We start from the raw sequence: 18,995 nt of genomic DNA, 5'->3' as shown, positions 1-18,995 counted from the left end.
TCTGCTCTTTGGATACATTGTAACTGCTCTCCTTGTTTGCTTTTTTTTTATTCTAGGCATCTATCCTGATATGCGATAACGTTGACCAATCAAATTGGGCTTTTTTTTTTTTGCCTGACCTGTTTTATTTTTCAGGCCGCTCTCAGTAATAGCTAAATAATTGAATCTGCTCGGCTGCTGAAGATTTGTTTTGAATTTTATTGGAATTTTAAATTGTTTTGTTTCTTCAGTATTTTATTATTGTAAATGGCAAATGCATTGCCTGGGGTAATAATCCTATGGCATTTTTTTTTCTAATAATATATTACTCTGAGCTTCTGTGCAAAGTTGTATTGGAAAGCAAGGCATAAAGCAGAAATGAATACAATCCAACACTCCACGCTTATAAGATTACGACTGTAACTAATCAACAACTTTTATTTTATTTTTACTTGACATGGAGCCAATCTCAAGACAGGAGTCTCCGTTACTGCCTCTTCTGTATTACCAGTGAAAAGATTTAAAATCCATCAACACATCATAAACACAGATTTAAGGCTTGGGGGGCCTTTATTGTACCAGTAATCTTGATTTACAACATTTGCACGGCAATGTTGTCACGATACAGAGAAACTAAATAGCCACAGGGGATATGTGAATTCTTCATTGCCTATTTTGGAGATGGGAAGTACAAAATTTCTGAGTCCAATTGAGTTTTTAATGTGCCTATCCACTAGTAAGTGATATAGTTCAGCTTTGAACAATTTTGATATTTAGAAACATATAGCATAGAAACATAGGAATGACAGCAGAAAAGGATGAAATGGTCCATCTAGTCTTCCCAACAAGCTTATGGTAGTATCTGCCGCGCCATACAAGTCACCTCTATAATATCAGTTTCCCAGACCATCAAAGTCAGGGCCCTTGTTGGTTGCTGTTTGAGTCCGATTCCCCATCACCCTTTGCTGTTGAAGCAGAGAGCAATGTTGGAGCTGCATCAAAAGTTTCAAGTTTATTGGTTAAGGGTAGAAACAGCCACATCAGCAAGTTACCCCCAAGCTTATTTGTTTTCCCAGACCATAAAATTCAATGTCCTTGTTGGTTGCTATCTGAATCGAATTCCCCTTTTCTTCTTTTCTCCCTTCGTTGAAGCAGAGAGGAATGATGGAGTTGTAGCAACAGTATGAAGGCTTATTGGTTAAGGATAGTAACAGTCATACCAGCAAGTTACCTCCATACACTCTTTGCTTCATTTCCATCCTCTAGCCTTTAGTGATCCAGTGTTTATCCCATGCCCCTTTGAATTTCTTCACTGTTTTCATCTTCACCACCTCCTCCAGAAGGGCATTTCAGGCATCCACCACCCTCTCTGTGAAGAAATATTTCCTGATGTCGGTTCTGAGTCGTCCTCCCTGGAGTTTCATTTCGTGACCATTAGTTCTACTGATTTCTTTCCAAAGGAAAAGGTTTGTTGTTGATTATGCATCATTAAAACCTTTCAGGTATCTGAAGATCTGTATCATATCTCCCCTGCACCTTCTCTCCTGCAGGGTTTACATATTTAGGTCCTTCAACCTCTCCTCATAAGTCATTTGATCGAGACCACCTACCATTTATCACCCTTCTCTGGACCACCTCTATCCTGTCACTGTCCCTTTTGAGATACAGTCTCCAAAACTGAACAGTACTCCAGGTGAGTGTTCAGTTCTGGGGGAAGGTGATGCAGTTCTGGAGGAAGGTGATACAGTTGAAGATAAGGAGGTGTAAGAGTAAGTACATCATTAGGGGAAGTAGAGAGGCACATAAGTTGCAAAATGACAAAAAAGCCTTATTTACTAGGGCTTTTCTTCCATTCTATATCTATGGGGAAAAAAGCTTGGTAAATCCAGCCTAAAGTCTAGTGAAGGAGACGTTGACCAGAACTGTAAGTTGACTGGTGACACTTAGGGATGCTATCTCATCCAGGTCAATTTTGTAACATTAATTTGTTTTTTTCTAAACCGCCTTGAAAGTTCATGAAAACTAAAGGCAGTATATAAGAATTTTAAAATAAAAATAAATGGGCCAGTTTAGTCCTGGTTTTGTCCCACTCCATACAGGGAGATGAACCCCTACCTTTCTTAGATAAATCAAAGCAACAACTCCCATCATGCAATGCCAATGCCAGGACTAGATCAGAGTTCTTGGGCTGATTTGGGTGCGATGGCAACTTTAGTGATACTGGTAGCTATTCCTAGATCCTTCATTACTAAGTGTTCTCCTTATAGGTTGGATTTCCGGACTGGACATCTACTCCTCAGGCTAGCAGGGTCTGCAGATGCTATGGAGCAGCATTCACTGCCTTCCCCCATCCTCCGAAGTGTGTAGGGAGAGAGTTTCAGCCATCACATGACGACATCTAATGACCAAGCTCAGACATATGTATGCACTGGGTTCCGGAGAGAGTCAGGTCTGTGGTCCTTGGCCAAGAACTGTCACTGTGATGACTGGATTAGATGTTGTGGAGGGAAGAAGGAAGAGAATTCCAGATAACTTTGAATGAAAGAGCTAGTTTGAGCTGCATGTTCAAATAAGCAGAAAAATTGCTAGGGGAGGCAGGAGACATTTCTGGACATGGTAGCCAAAGTGCTACAAAAGGGTAAACTTTTGAAAAAGTCACCTATATAGGCCAGATGCAGGCAAATGAAGTGAAATTAAAAAGTTACCTGCTAATTTCCTTTCCTTTAGTCCTGCCAGACCAGTCCAGATGACCAGTTTTATGTTTTCCTACCAGTACACAGAGGGAAAAAAAAAAGCTCAAAGCTGACCTCACTCCCCTACCATGTGACAGGGGCTGACCAATGGCACTGGTAGCCCCTATGACATAGTAAGGGCAAAGGCTATCAGCGCCATTTTGAATACTGGCAGCCGACGGTCCAAGTGCAGGAGGTCGCTCCCGGACCCCCGCTGGACTTTTGGCAAGTCTTTTGGGGGTCAGGAGGGTCCCCCAAGACTTGCCAAAAGCCCCATTGATCTCCAAGAAGAGGAGAGTATGCTGTCAGTTGCTCCTGCTGCTGCACCCACCAAGGGAACAAAGTCATCTGGGAGTACTTGGTGCTTGAACCATCGGTGTGGGAACTTCCCACAACTGAGTCTGTTCCCAAGGGGCAAGGGAGAAACAGTCCCAACAGGACCATCAGCCGGATCACTACCAAGACTTGGCTTATGCGCCATGGGAATCTTTACCCTTCTTAGAAGTATCTACTCCTAGCTGCAGCACCAATCCATGTCTGCACCATCTGCTGGAGACAGAGAAATACTGAAGGCTGCACCAGGTCCCTATAAGGAGTGAAGTCAGTTTTGAGCTTTTATTTCTCTCTGTCTCCATCTGCTGGCAGGGGCATACAACTCATTTGTTTGGGGCATACACCAGGTCCCTATAAGGAGTGAAGTCAGTTTTGAGCTTTTATTTCTCTCTGTCTCCATCTGCTGGCAGGGGCATACAACTCATCATCGCACCCAAATCTGAACTTCTAAAATACTGGTGAAAGGTAAGCTTTTCGGCACATGTGGTTATCTGTCTTTCTTACTAGTATGACCATATAGCTGCAGATCATGAAGGTTTCATCCTAAAGAATTTTGGGATTTATAGTCATAAGGTCTCAAAAAAAAAAAAAAGGGCAAAACAATAAGCTCCAGCTTTCTATGGGACAATCTCAGGTGGATATGAATATCTTTAATCAAAATGCCAGTGGACACAAAATTGGAAACAACCACCCACCTTACTAAAACATAATTAGATAATAAGGGGACATTCTATAGGAAAATTTATTAGACTATAGTAGAATGCAGATACTGAAAAGACATTTCTAAAATAATTTATGCTGTTTAAATTCTTAAAAATGCCAAGCACCCATTTTTTTTTAAGCTTCTGTAAATGAAAATAAGTCATCATTCAAACCTGAAGATGTTTCAGATTTCAGCCATGTTTTTCAAGTTACACAGCACCAAAAATTATGACTAACAACTTATTACATGTGAAAGAAGCAACTGGGCTAAACACAAACATCCGCATTGCTGAATAATAACCTTAAAAAAAGCCTTGACTGGAACATTGACAATACCTGTGTTGTATTATGCAGGAGTCAGCTGGCACAAACCCACAACAGTTGACAATTAAACCAGACCTTGCTGCAAAAAACAGATCCGGTATGCTGGGAGACACAATAGACTCTGAAAAAAGCCCAGCTGCTAGGCCCTAATTAACCCTGATTTTAACTGCACCCTTTTAAGCACAGTAAAGCAGTTACAAAGTGGAGAACAAGGCAGGGTTAATAACCGAGGCCTAAATTGCAGGCCCAGAGGGCTGAGGCCTCAATTGGAATAATAGACCTGTCCTGGCTGCTCAGCTGTCAGTCAATCAAACAATTCAACACCCTAAGAGCTTACTGACAGGAAAGGAACAGCAGCATCTGGACTCTGACAGTCTAAGCTCATTTAAAATAGTAGCAGCATTAAAAAAAAAAAAGACCCAAGGCATTTTAATGAACTACCAATATTCAAGGCCTTGGTTTCTGTGCTGCCAGTTTCTATGCACCCAAAGTCAGTTTTCTGAAACTATTCATGTTCTCATTCTAATTACTGTATTCCCTCCAACCACCCCCACACACCTAAGATTTAAAAAAAAAGAAAAAAGAAAAAAAAGAAGCATGTGTTATGGGAATAAACAAAGTCTGCTTAAACATTTTACACCTAATATGTCTTTTGGCTAGATCCACATTCAGTGTGCAACTTGGATCCTTGTACAAAAGGACAAAAAAAAAAAAATTGAAATACTGCTAGGGTGAGTTGTTTTATGACCAGAATACAAAAGGTAGAACAAAGCACAACCATTTGACCTACTTTACAGTCTAGCTCTTGGTGAGATGTTAAATCTGGTTGCTGGCTACTGTAGCTCTGGCAGCTGCACTCAGAGAGAGAGACCATACCAGGCAGGAAACTTATTATCTTGTGATCTTACTTTTCACATCAGCTCAAGAAAATGTCCGGCCAGCTGAAGATTTCACCTGATCACTAAAACTACTCTCTAGTTCTTTGTTTCTTGACTGACCTTTGCTATTTAAGAATTTTACTTACAAGTAAAAGTCAAACAAACAATGGAGATTGCTCTATTGGGATTAATATGATACGCATTTGTGTTGAGAGACCTAAGCTCCTCTTCAGAGGGTTGTGCGTTGACATTCCCCACTGCCCCTGCAAAAAGAGTAACGGAATTCAAGAAAGCATGAGGTAGATACAGAGGATCTGTGGTGGTGGGGACTGTAAGGGAAATGAGAGAAATCTAATATGGTCTGTACTTTGCAGTAGAAAGGGAATATGGGCAAGGGGTAGAGCTTGCGGGCATTATCTGCCATCATATTATGGTTATCTCTTAAGTCCCAATATTCTTTTTCAGTTTTCACAGGGCATTATGAACAAGCCAAATCAAAACTGTTGGCTTGGTCAAAATGCCTTTTCTAGCCTAGTACAAGACAAAATGGCGAGGCAAAAGCTAAAACTAAGAAAGTTGCTTGATCTATACTCATTGGTTCTCAACTCCAGTCCTTGACACCTTCCTCTTACCCAACAGGTCTGGTTTTCAGGCTAACCCCAATGAATTTTCATAAAATTTACCTGCATACAATTGATCTGCAAACCCAGATCTGTTGGGGTGAGAGGTCGGGGAGCTGAGGGACAGAGTTAGAGAACTTCTATCAATGACGAGATCAAGAAAATGTCAGCGTGCTGCTTTTCAGTACTCAGTCCGTTTCATTTGAATGTGCAGCTATGGGTAAAACACGCCACTCTTTCAATGGAACCTACGCTGATGACGTGGGACATTCTTCATGTCATCAGTGACCTCGTTCGTTGCTTTTTCCTGTAGTTTGGACAGAACTGGAATGATAGAAATATAAAAATCATACAAAAAACCCCCCAAAACTAGAAACTATTTGTAATCGGATGCGATAGGTAGGTTGCTATTGTCTGTGTGTGTGATTACAGCTTGAGGAAATGGAAATCCATGCACCTATAGACACAATGAACTTCTACACAAAACCAAGTCGATATATGCACTTTTTTTTTTTTTTTGCATGTATCCAAAAGCGGAACCCCATGTTTTCTAATGCAGAAAAACCTTCCCCTGTGGGCCAAGGTGCTTAAGAAACAGCAGAAAGGAAAAGTAGATATAGATCTCAAGAAAAGAGTCTACTGGTTTTCCTGAAAAGACTGCAGTTGTTAGAAGAACGTGTTTGGGGGACACTGAGCCAGTTACTGCTCTACAGTAAAACTGAACTAAGCCGACATCCTTGGCAAGTTCTCCTTGTAACAGGTTGAGACTTATCAAGTGTGTAACCAATCCTTTAAGAGAAAATGCAAAGGAAGCCAGACTCCATAAAGACTGAAAGCATTAACAAATGAATGCTTCGCTTAATTAAGGCAATTTACTATTCTTTTCTTTTTTTTCTTTTTGGCATGAACTCTAACACTTGCATCTTCCGAGGATCTGTCCAACTACTGCAAACTTTACTGCTCCATGGACGGTTAACACAATCTCGGTTTAAACAGCAGCACCGCTGTTTGTTTCTTTTGCCTGGGTCAGCTGCTTATGAGTTGCCTCCTTGCTAGACCTCAGATGTGAGCTCTGTTTCAAGCTGGTGCATCAGCTCTTCTGCAGATAACCACATACCAAAGCGTAGGTAAGAGAACAGATGTGAAACTCCTGCTACAATAGATGAAAACTCGCACCAGACTTGCCATTATCTGCAACAGGTGCTTCAGTGCCGGGGGATCCCGCTAGAGCCTAATGCTAAATGTTCAGCTTTCAACATGACTTCTCTTAGGAGATTTTATGCGCTTGAATGCATATTCTAACAGAGGGGTAGGCAACTCCAGTCCTGGAGTGCCCCAGAAATAGGTCTGAGTTTCAGGATATCCATAATCAATCATGCACCAGAAGGCTTTGCATACAATGGAGGCAGCGCATAGAAATCTGCCTCATACATATTCAGTGTGAATATCCTGAAACACAGACTGTTCTAGCACTCCAGTCCTGGAATTGCCTACCCCTGGTCTAACACTTCACCGCCTTTCTTCTCGTTGGATGTAGTTATACTTTGTACATGCTTACCCGAAAGGCTGGTCTGGATAGCTTGCATCTGTTGAAGTTAATTTCAGAAACATTTTGAGGGAGGAACAAGTGTTGAGGGGGTTAGGGGTGAAGGCTGAGAGATGAGAATTGTGGTGGAATGGTAATAAAACAAACCCAGTATTTGGATGGATCCACTACTACTACTACTATTGCTTAACCTTTCTATGGTGCTACACGACATACACAGCGCTGTACAAACATACAAAAAGACAGTCCCTGCTCAAAAGAGCTTATAACCTAATTTGTCAACCATGCAGGACAAGAGACTTGGTTAAAAGAAAAGAAAGTTAGTCAAGACTACAAGCAGATAATCAGGCATAAGATTTAAAAAAAAGGTGGGTCTTCAGATGGGATTTAAACATGGCAAGAGAGGGAGGGAAGACTATTCCAAGCACACGGTGCAGCCAGGTGGAAAGCAGGGTAGGTTTCATCTGGATTCTATGCCTGTTGTGAAGCTTTGAATTGGACTGACAAGAGAACACAAAGTTTACTCCACAGCAGAAGCAAATCTGGCCCAAATACTGCTGTGATACAGAGTCATTCTCTGCAAGAGCGATGTAATATGTATGTTTTCACATTCGTATTTTTTTTTGGATCAATAATTGAGAGTAGCTGGCAGAAAGGTTCAAATCGATCAAGACTGGGGCGTGGTCTATCCTCAGGACACCTGTCGCCAGTCTGGTTTTCAGGATATCCACAGTAATAGATATTTCTGGTTTATCAAATTCAAGTAATCTTGAAAAAAAAAACACAAAACCCCACCCAGCCTGCTGTATCTGGATTTGATTCTGCTCCTTTCCAAATCTATGCTGAAGGTAACTTACAGCCAGGTGCAACAGGTAGGTCCCTGCCACAGAGGAGTTATGCTTTAAGTTTTCACCTGAGGCAATGGAAGGTGAAGGGACTTGCCCAGGGTCCCAAGGAGGGGCAGTGAGACAAATGGGATCAATCCTGCTTGCCCTGCTTCTTAGCCCGCTGCTAGGCTACTCCAGCCGCTTTTGAAAATCACGACACTCTCCCACTTCTAAAGGCAAATCCAATTTCCGTCACTTGACTCCGGCCATGGCGATGCGACGTCTTGCATGAAGCTGCTCCGTCGGGACACCGGATATGACGCTTGGGTTTCCCGCTGGAGGACGGGATAACTAAAACCTCTGGAATGCTGGTGCCATTTTAAAGACAAAAGCCCTTGAATTCAACCTTGCTGGGCATTACCGTTCTGATTAAACTCGGCAATATGTTATTACAGGCCCACTGGTCTCCCTCAGCCGTACTTTACCTATTTATTCAGTTATTTGTTATAATGGAACTTTTTTCTTCCGTTTTCTCTTCCTCCTCTTCCCTTTCGTTTTATGTAAACTGATGTGATGTCCATACAAACATCGGCAGATAAAAATGTTTAAATAAATAAATAAATAAAGGGGGGGGTGAGGGAACCAGTACAGGGTCCTCCGTCTTTCCTGAAAGCTGGCGAAGGAGAAGGGATTAAACACCTCTTTCATAAAGCCACACAAGACTAAGATTCATTGTGGGTTGAACTAAAAGGACCAAAAGGTTTGGGTGTGAAGAAGAGGAGCAGCAACTTTCTGGGCAGTAAGGTGCCAAATTCGCACTGCGCAAAAATCCATGACAAAAGTACAGAAAGAGAAGGTCCAGAAGCTAAGCTGGCTACAAATTCATCCATTTATCATTGACTTTCTCTGTATCATGCAGACATGCCATCTCACACTATCCCTCCCCCCCCCCCCCCCCCCCACTGTGGAATAAGCGAGCGACTGAGGCGTTTTCAGATCAGCTCGGGGCGAGCACTTTATTATCCGTACTCGGAGCGTCACCGCAAATACCCTGCTACACACACAAATGCCACTTTCTATTTGTCTCCTCTCCGGCATATTAGCACAGAGCGCTGGGAGACGGCTCCTGCTGTCATCGCCGCACATTTGCACTGCGCACACACACACACACACACACACACACTGACTCTGCTGCTCACGAGAGGGTAAATGAATAATAAGCAGTGTGTGGGGTTGCACAGTCAACTTCTCTCCGCCCCTTCCCACTCATGGGTGGGTTTGTTTTTTTTTTTGCACAGTGCGGCCACCTCTTAAAGGGGCAGCACCTGTCCCAGCAGTGCTGGTAGCGCAGGATTCACCTGAGCTGAGAAAGCTGACTAAATTTTATATTTTTATATAAATTTTATATAAAGCTGACCATATTTATATTGTACTTTTGTATATAATTAACCTCCTCTATCTCTTTCTATTTCTTACATTCCCAGTTCATTAGCCCTTGTTAATTGTAACTGCTTCTCTTCATCACGTTATTTATGTTTGGTTGTATTATTCGCACCCCTGTTTTCTGTAAACCGACATGATGTGAACGAGTTCATGAATGCCGGTATAAAAAAACCTTAAATAAATAAATAAATAAATGAGTTTCTGCTACAAGACAAATGACTTCCCTGCACCAAGTGAAAAACAACCGGGGGAAAAAGGGGTCATTGTTATCAAATGGAAATGAACGCCTTTTCAGAGAGCAACACTGTTCTCTGTTTTCTGTTGTGAACGTCTCTGAACCACTAAGAAGTTCTGTAATGAATGTAAGATTTGACGTATTCACACACACACACGTTCTACATAAAAAGAAAAACGGTTTCAAAAGAAGACGAGCCCCTGTTGGCATTAAAGCTGCTGCATTTCACAAGAACTACTTCCCATGTTTTGGTTCTGTTGTTTCCTAGGTTTTCTTGGTTATTCTGTCCCAAAAGATTTTAGGTCTTAAAGACTTGGGTAGACTTATTTAAATTTGTTTTCAGGCGGACATTATAATGCTGTGCGGGTCTCCTTTCTCAGGTGCCAACGCTGTTTACATACTTTAGGCCGAATTTTAAACCCCCTGCGTGTGCAGAATCCGGGGACATGCGTGTGGATTTTGGGAGGCCTGCAGCCATGCGCGTACCTCCTGGTGCGCACATTGGAAGGAGTGAAAGAGAAAGGGGTGGCCAGGGGCGGGCGGGGTCTGGGTGGGCCGGGACAGCGCTATTAGGCACTGTCGTGCTGAAGCGCGCGCCGGGAGCCAACCGGACCACACAGGTTACTGCTGCTCTGGACTACAAGTAAGAACAAAACTGCAAGGGGAGTCAGCAGGGTTTTAGGGGTTGGGGCAGATAGAGTGATAGGGAGGCAGGTTAAGTAGAGGGTTTAGGAAGTTCCCGCCCACTCTGCTCCTTGACTGGAGCGGACTGGGAAGGAACTGGGGAAAAGGCTGTTGCCACGTGCATCTACTAAATTACCCCCCACCACACACACACACACACACTTACGCACATGAAACTGCACTCTCGTGCACATGCACGTGCCGATATAAAAATCATGTGTGCGGGCAGCGGATTTTATAACATGCGTGTGTCCATGTGAGCACGTGCCGGCAACTGCGAGCGCATGGATGCCCGCGCAGAAGTTTGAAATTTACTGTCTTAGTGTGCACCTGTCTATTGCCGTCATAAGGATCGGCACCAGGGCCGGCTGTTCCTCTGGCACGCCCCAGAGAGAGAGAGCGAGAAAAGATCCCCTCGGAAGCTGCGGCATTGAGGCAGGAAGGGGGTGACCCTTTCTGACCTCGGGCATGCCGCTTAAAAGGCACAGGATACCCTCTAGCCTAGGGGTTTTCATCCCAGGCCTCAGGGTAAACATCATAGCCAGTATTTCAGGATATCCACAATGAATATGCATGAGAGATGTGCATACAATGGAGGCCGTGCATGCAAGTCATGCATATTCACTACAGATATCCTGAAAGCCGGACCGGCTACATGTGTTCCAAGAACCCTTACGCTAGGCACAAGGCACCCCTAGGCAACTGCCCACTTTGCCCACATGGAAAATCTGGCCCTGAACAGCACAGCAGCACCTGGAGTTCCTATTACTACTACTACTTCTTAACATTTGTATAGTGCTACTTGATGTCCGCAGCGCTCCACAAACAATACATAAGCGACAGTCTTTGTTGATAGAGCTTACAATTTAATCAAGACAAACATATACATTCTCAGATTATTCCCAGAAATGGCAGTGAGCCAGAAGGTGGAGTCTTTCAAAAGTTGTGAGCACATATCTCCTGGAATAGGAAGTTAAAAATTCAGAACAAAAAAATGGAGGGATCTTAGTGACTAGCTTAACTGTCAGTTGTATTCATTGAGCGCTAATTCCCTAATACTTCAATTGTAAGTAAATGCTAAGACCAGGTCACAATCTTTCCAGGCTGCGATTAAGAGATACCTCAAATGAGTGTGCAGAGAAGGTCCTAAGACCTAATGAAGATCCAAACTCTGACAGTAAAATCTGCGCTCCCCAGTACCTTCAGCTTCTCATACTGGTTTGTCACACACTGCTTTTACCTGTGTACACAGGGAGGGATAATTTTATAACTGTGCGGGCAGTACCTCCTGCATGCAGAGTCTGACATTTTCAAAGGGATCCTATGCTCATAAATTCACTTTGAAACATGCTCAGGTCCAGTACACACGGATGCATTACCTCGTGCAAAGTTATGCCCCAGAACGCTTCTCCCAGGTTTGCATGAAACTGGATTGCGCGTGCATTTTTTTCCACAAACTAGGCCCGTACAGCCATGCAGGCAACTGAAACCCGGGATTTATGCACGTAAGACTATGAATGCCCGCTGGATTTGTCCTCTACTGCTGCACGTCAACATGAGGGATATTTTTTTTATTCTTTCAATTCCTGCCATCAGACTCAGTCTGTCAGTCTGATAAATCATGCACACACTAAAAATTCTTTATCTCATTTATTTCTGAGGGTCTGTACAGACACTTGTGAAAAATCGCAGTAAATGAAATAATTAAAACATACATAGGCCCGTACATATAAAATATATAGAATAAAAGATGTCCTGAAGCAGGGGTAGCAAATTCCAGTCCTCAAGGGCTTCTAAGCGGTCAGGTTTTCCAGGTTAAGTCCAGTGAATATGCATGAGAAAGATTTGCATACAGTAGAGGCAGTATTACGCATGCAAATTTAGCTCATATATATTCTTTAGTGATATCCTAAAACCGGACTGATTAGGGGGACCTTGAGGACTGAAGCTGCCCACCCCTGTCCTAAAGGGTGCTACAGAGGTCACTAGAGATGGCAGAGGGCAACAGAGGTTCTCTCTTGTAGTGGACAAAGACTTTCAGTGTGGATAGTGGAGTTTACATAGGTAAATTGTGATGAGTCATTACCTGAAAAAAAAATGATGGGAAACCAAAATCTATGACCATGGTGTGACACAGAAGAGTACATAACATAAGAAATGCCATACTGGGTCAAACCATCAAGCCCAGTATCCTGTTCCAACGGTGACCAATCCAAGTCACAAGTACCTGGCAATTACTCAAACATTAGAAAGATCACAAGCTTATTAATTACCATCATAGCAATTTATGGATTTATCCTCTAGGATTTTATCCAAACCTTTTTTAAACCCAGTTACACTAGCTGCTGAAACCACATCCTCTGGCAATGAATTCCAGAGTTTAACTATGCGCTGAGTGAAAAAGAATTTTCTTCGATTTATTTTAAATGAGCTACTTGCCCACTTCAGTGCCCCCTGGTCCTTCTATTATCTGAGAGAATAAATAATAGGGATGTATAATCGTTTTTCCTGAATTAGGCAATGTCAATGAAATTGCCTAATTCGGAATGGTTCGGGAGAACTGAAAAAAGATTGATTTTTTCCGAAATTTCAGAGTTAGTGTGCACTGTTAGCCCGAGTTTGGACACGCATTTTCGACGCGCTAGCTTTACCCCTTATCCAGTAAGGGTAATAGTAAGTCGAAAACGCGTCCTAATAGCTCCCGCAACATGCAAATGCATTGATGGCCCTATTAGCTATTCCCGCGCGATCCAGAAAGCAAAATGTGTAGCGCAGCCGCACGTTTTACTTTCAAAAATTAACGCCTGACCAAAGGCTGGCGTTAATTTCTGCCGGCGCCAGGGAAGTGTACAGAAAAGCAGAAAAAACTGCTTTTCTGTACATCCTCCAAATTAATATCAAAACGATATTAAGTCGGAGGCCCCAAAATTTAAAAAAGAATTAAAAAAAAAAATTTAAAATCAGCCCGCGTGTCAGAAGACGGACGCTCAATTATGCCGGGGTCCATTTTCCGAACCCGTGGCTATCAGCGGGTTTGAGAACCGATGCCAGCAAAATTGAGCGTCGACTGTCAAACTCGCTGATAGCCGCCTCTCCTGTCAAAAAAGAGGCACTAGGGACGCGCTAGTGCCCCTATTGCCTCTTTTTACCGTGGGCCCTCATTTGCATACTAAATCGCGCTCACAGGAGAATGGCCTGTGCGTGCGTCGGGAGAGCGGGCGCTTGCCTCGGAGCGCCGGTTTTACTGTATCGGCCTGATTGTGTAACTACAGCAAGGGTTATTTTTCCCTATATGCATCACTTTGCACTTGTCCACATTAAACTTCATCTGCCATTTGGAAGCCCAATCTTCCAGTCTCACAAGATCCTCCTGCAATTCATTACAATCCGCTTGAGATTTAACTACTCTGCATAATTTTGTGTCGTCCGCATATTTGATTACCTCACTCGTCATACCTCTTTCCAGATCATTTATAAATATATTAAAAAGCACCGGTCCAAGTACAGATCCCTGAGGCACTCCAATGTTTACCTTTTTCCACGGTGAAAACTGACCATTTAATCCTACCCTCTGTTTCCTGTCTTTTAACCAACTTGCAATCCACAAAAGAACATCGCCTCCTATCCCATGACTTTTTTAGTTTTCTTAGAAGCCTCTCATGTGGGACTTTGTCGAACACCTTCTGAAAATCCATATATACCACATCTACCAGTTCATCTTTGTCCACATGTTTATTCATCCCTTCAAAAAAATGAAGCAGATTTGTTAGGCAAGACTTCCCTTGGGTAAATCCATGTTGGCTGTGTCCCATCAAACCATGTCTATCTAAATGTTTTGTGATTTTATTCTTTATAACAGTTTACACGATTTTTCCCAGTACTGAAGTCAGGCTCACCAGTCTTTAGTTTCCTGGATCATCCCTGGATCCCTTTTTAAATATAGAGGTTACAATGACCATCTTCCAATCTTAAGGTTAAATGGATGATTTTAATGATAGGTTACAAATTTTTACTAATAGTTTGAAATTTCATTTTTTAGTTCTTTCAGAACCCTGGGGTGTATACCAGCCGGTCCAGGTGATTTACTACTCTTCAGTTTGTCAATCTGGCCTACCACATCTTTCAGGTTCACCGTGATTTGGTTCATTTGATCAGAATCATCACCTATGAAAACCTTCTCCATTACGGGTACCTCCGCAACATCTTCTTCAGTAAACACTGAAGCAAAGAAATCATTTAGTCTTTCCGTGATGGCCTTATCTTCTTAAAGTGCCCCTTTAACCCCTTGATCAACCAACAGCCCAACAGACTCCCTTACAGGCTTTCTGCTTTGGATATATTTTAAAAAGTTTTTATTGTGAGTTTTTGCCTCTATAGCCAACTTCTTTTCAAATTCTCTCTTAGCCTGTCTTATCAATGTCTTACATTTATCTTGCCGATGCTTATGCTTTATCCTATTTTCTTCTGAAGGATCCTTCTTCCAATTTTTGAATGAAGATCTTTTGGCTAAAATAGCCTCTTTCACCTCACCTTTTAACCATGCCGGTAATCGTTTTGACTTCCTTTCACCTTTCTTAATGCGTGGAATACATCTGGTCTGTGCTTCTTGGATGGTATTTTTTTTAACAATGTTCACACCTATTGCACACTTTTTACCTTTGTAGTTGCACCTTTCAGTTTTTTTCTATTTTTCTCATTTTATCAAAGTTTCCCTTTTGAAAATTTAGCACTAGAGCCATGGATTTACATACTGTCCCCTTCCAGTCATTAATTCAAATTTGATCATATTATGATCACTGTTGCCAAGCAGCCCCACCAGTTACCTCTCTCACCAAATCCTGTGCTCCACTGAGAATTAGATCTAAAATTGCTCCCTCTCTTGTTGGTTCCTGAACCAGTTGCTCCACAAAACTGTCTTTTATTCCATCCAGGATATCTCACTATTATGCCCTGATGTTTCACTTACCCAGTCAATACTGGGGTAATTGAAATCTCCCATTATTATTGTACTACCAGTTTTATTAGCTTCCCCAATTTCTCTTAGCATTTCACTGTCCATCTCACTATGTTGGCCAAGTGGATGGTAGTATACTCCTATCACTATTCTCTTCCCCAACACACAAGGGATTTCTACCCATAAAGATTCGATTGTACAGTAAGTCTCATGCAGGATCTTTATCCTGTTGAACTCTATGCCACCCCAGACATAAAGCGCTACACCGGCTCCCGGGTGCTCCTCTCTGTCATTGCAATATAATTTGAACCCTGGTATAGCACTATCCCTTTGGTTATCTCTTTCCACCATGTCTCTGAGATGCCAGTTAAGTCTATGTCATCATTCACTGCTATACATTCTAATTCTCCCATCTTACTTCTTAGACTTCTGGCATTAGCATACAAACATTTCAAAGTGTGTTTTTTCTTTGTATTTTCATTCTGCTTTTCAGTTGTCAGGGATAAATTGGAATCTTTTAACTCAGGTGAATTTTTAATTAAAGGCACTTAGACTACTTTTGTTATTAGTGGAACATCTCTGTTGGGATCACCTAACTCTAATGCTTCATTAGTATCCTTTGAAGATACCTCTCTCTGAACCATTCACTGCTGAGCGACTGTCAGCTTTCCCCTTTGTTCTAGTTTAAAAGCTGCTCTCTCTCCTTTTAAAGGTTAGCACCAGCAGTCTGGTTCCACCTTGGTTAAGGTGGAGCCCATCCCTTCGGAAAAGACTCCCCCTTCCCCAAAAAATTCCCCAGTTCCGCACAAAACTGAATCCCTCTTCTTTGCACCATCGTCTCATCCACGCATTGAGACTCCGGAGCTCTGCCTGCCTCTGGGGCTCTGCGCGTGGAACAGGAAGCATTTCAGAGAATGCTACCCTGGAGGTTCTGGATTTCAGCTTTCTACCTAAGAGCCTAAATTTGGTTTCCAGAATCTCCCTCCCACATTTTCCTATGTTGTTGGTGCCCACATGTACCACGACAGCCGGCTCCTCCCCAGCACTGTCTAAAATCCTATCTAGGCTGTAAATGAGACCCAATGGAATGTCCATGTTTTCTTTTCCTTGGATATCCAGGAACAGGAGACCAGCCATAGATCTCTCTTTGGGATGATGCACCTTATCTCATATTTATAAAGATGATCTACTCTAGTAAGCGACCCGGAACAGACATCCCCATCAGCTTTAAGCCAATAGGACCAGCTTTGGTATAGATTTGATTCAGCAAAGTTTGGAAAGAGTTGGATAGTTTTCTTTTTTTGGTTTTGATATGGTAAAATGCAGCTTTCATCTATAGAACTTAAGATGGCTCGTTTTGTCCTTCAGACAGGATGCCCCTTTTTTTTTGCGGGGGGGACAGTTTCAGAAATGGAAAAATTCAGTTGGGGAAGCACCATCTACCGTCGTACAGACGGACTGCAAAGCCCAACCCGTGGCCATGCTGATGCAGCAGAAAGGCTAATGAGATGAAGGATGTCCGAGCTCTAGCGTGGCAGGCCTGAGGGAGGAAGGCTGCGGCTCAGGTCTTACTTGGCAGAGGCTGGGAGGAAGCGCATTATCAGCCATGACTGGTGCAACAGCAGATGCTGTCACAACTTGTTAAGCTCCTCTGGCAAAGAACAAAGTGCCCGGCACGATGAGTTCATTTCTCGCTCTCCGTTAGATGACTTGCGGGTCTGCGTTGTTACACACTTCCACTGTCTCAGCATTTTTCTTATTATGGTTCTAGGTTTTCATCCCTGGGACAAGGGGGATAGTTACTAATTCTGCCTCGTTAAGAGTAATGGAAGGTGCAATGATTCCTTTCCGATTTGCAAGATTATAGACACATTAGCTCTTTTCAGAAAGTGGCAGCTTGATTCGACTGTGATCTATTGTGGGCTTTTTTTTTTTTCCCAAGCTTAATATAAATATCAGGTTTCATTTATCAAAGACCTGCGTGGCTCACAAAACCTTGTGCAGCATCCAGCAGCGCCACGGCACCGTAACTAAGGAAGGTATCTCGTAGAGTGCTTTGGACACTGGCAACACTATATGAGCTATAGCTATTTCATTTTGTCTTTACCATACACATTTTATTTTCACAAGCATGAACAACATGTTTTTGTTCTCGCTGCCTCTTGTATTTTAACACAAATTGCTAAAATATTCAGGGCTTCAGCAGGGAACAGCTCCTCCCGCACGGTCGAACCCTTCTATCCTGGGTGCAGGGAATATAATTTTATGCAGATTTTAACAACTGCAAACTGTTTACCATGGTGTTTTCTATTTAATACACCCAGAACTTCCTGGAGGCAAAATACAAGAACATATGTTTCCATGAAAAGTAGATGAAACAGTGCAGGTTTTGCAATTCTGTGGGTGAGGTGTTAAAGTCACAAAAGAAAGCAAATTTTGAAAATCACTCAGAGACACTTGACTGTTTCCTCAAACAAAGTGTGATTTGCTTTAAAATTAGAGCTGGTGTTTGTTTCAAAGTCTCAGTATAACCAGACCTCATGTGCAGGAAAATGTGTAGCTTAAAATCCAGCCCCTCCCCCCCCCCATGTCCCCATCCCCTCCTTGGGTCCCCATGTCAGGCTTTAGAGTTCATGCCCCAGGCAGTTCCTTTTTGTTTCAGCTATCTGAGGGCTATCACATCACCCAGGCGAGCCGCAGCAGCAAAGCATGGCCGCTGTCAGGAGGCAGCGAGGGACTGTGCAGAGGTCTGCAGGTAAGTGAAGCAGACCGGCCCTGCAGCTTGCCTCAGGCATCCTTCTGTCATTTAAGAGACATATTCTTGAACGATCTCAAATGAATGTTTGATTCCTTTTAAGAAACTTTTCTTTCATGCTGACAACTCCCCACTGGTCATCAGTGTAATGCAATTTGGAGCTATAATTTTTCAACATGGGGATTTCAAAGACAAAAGGGAAAAAAGTGGAAAATTAAGCAGTGGTTTAATGAACCTTAAATCGGGCTTCTCTTTGCTTGCATTTTGCCACAGAAGGAATGGTGCGAGCCCCAGTTAAAGACACATGCTCTTTTCTCGGTACTCAATACTATGGATTAGTGGCATAAACAGGGACAGAAAAATCCATCTGTGCACGTATTCTGCTGCACGGTGGGGGGGTGGAGCACTCGCCACACCAGGCCGAGCTCAGAATGAGAAACAGAATTAGCAGCAGGCGACGTCCAGAATTAAAGAGCACCAGGCTAGGGCCAGGTCTCTGGGAGGGCTACTTCCTGTGCCCGGCCAAAGATGAAGCGAAAGGGCGCGACCACGGTGAAAGCCTGGAACGGCCGCGCTGATACCTGCACGGAATCACCAGTGGAGGGGGCCAGGGAGGGCGGCTGGCGGGTTTCTACAGCAAGAAGAGTGAGGATGGCAGACCTTCAATTACCACCTTCTACTATCCCCCTTTCTTTAAAGAATGGCATTCCTCCCTGGCAGAACCAATGGAGAAAGGGTTTTAGGCCATGGGCTGACGTCATCATCTGATTACCCTTAGCTAAACTTGGGTTAATGACACAAGTACAGCCTAGGCTGCTACGATTTCAATTACTGGAGGGTTTTTCTTTCTTTCTTTCTTTCTTTTTTTTTTTAATAACGAACCTCATTCTTTTCGAGCAGTGGCAGTACCAGGGCTCTTAATTCATTCACAGGTTTTTAATGCGAGGAGTCCTGCCGGGTAACATAATGAGATAATGCCCTGC

General features: G+C 42.9%; 1 protein-coding gene across 2 annotated transcripts in view; it reads right to left on the bottom strand.

Annotated features, from left to right (window-relative positions):
* Window positions 1–18,995, bottom strand: part of FAM222A (family with sequence similarity 222 member A) — a 277,470-nt gene that overhangs the window by 43,890 nt on the left and 214,585 nt on the right. The window contains exon 1 of one of the 2 annotated variants that reach the window (XM_029619527.1): window positions 4,083–4,186. The exons of the other annotated variant lie outside the window; for it this stretch is intronic. The gene's annotated coding sequence lies outside the window, so the exon portion shown is untranslated. Of the gene's footprint in view, window positions 1–4,082; window positions 4,187–18,995 lie in introns of those variants that run through there. 2 annotated transcript variants of the gene reach the window in all.

This window comes from Rhinatrema bivittatum, chromosome 11 (genome assembly GCF_901001135.1).
Source record: "Rhinatrema bivittatum chromosome 11, aRhiBiv1.1, whole genome shotgun sequence".
NCBI classification, from domain to species: domain Eukaryota; kingdom Metazoa; phylum Chordata; class Amphibia; order Gymnophiona; family Rhinatrematidae; genus Rhinatrema; species Rhinatrema bivittatum.
The sequence above is the reverse complement of the archived record's forward strand: the minus strand, read 5'-3'. Positions and strand labels throughout refer to the sequence as shown.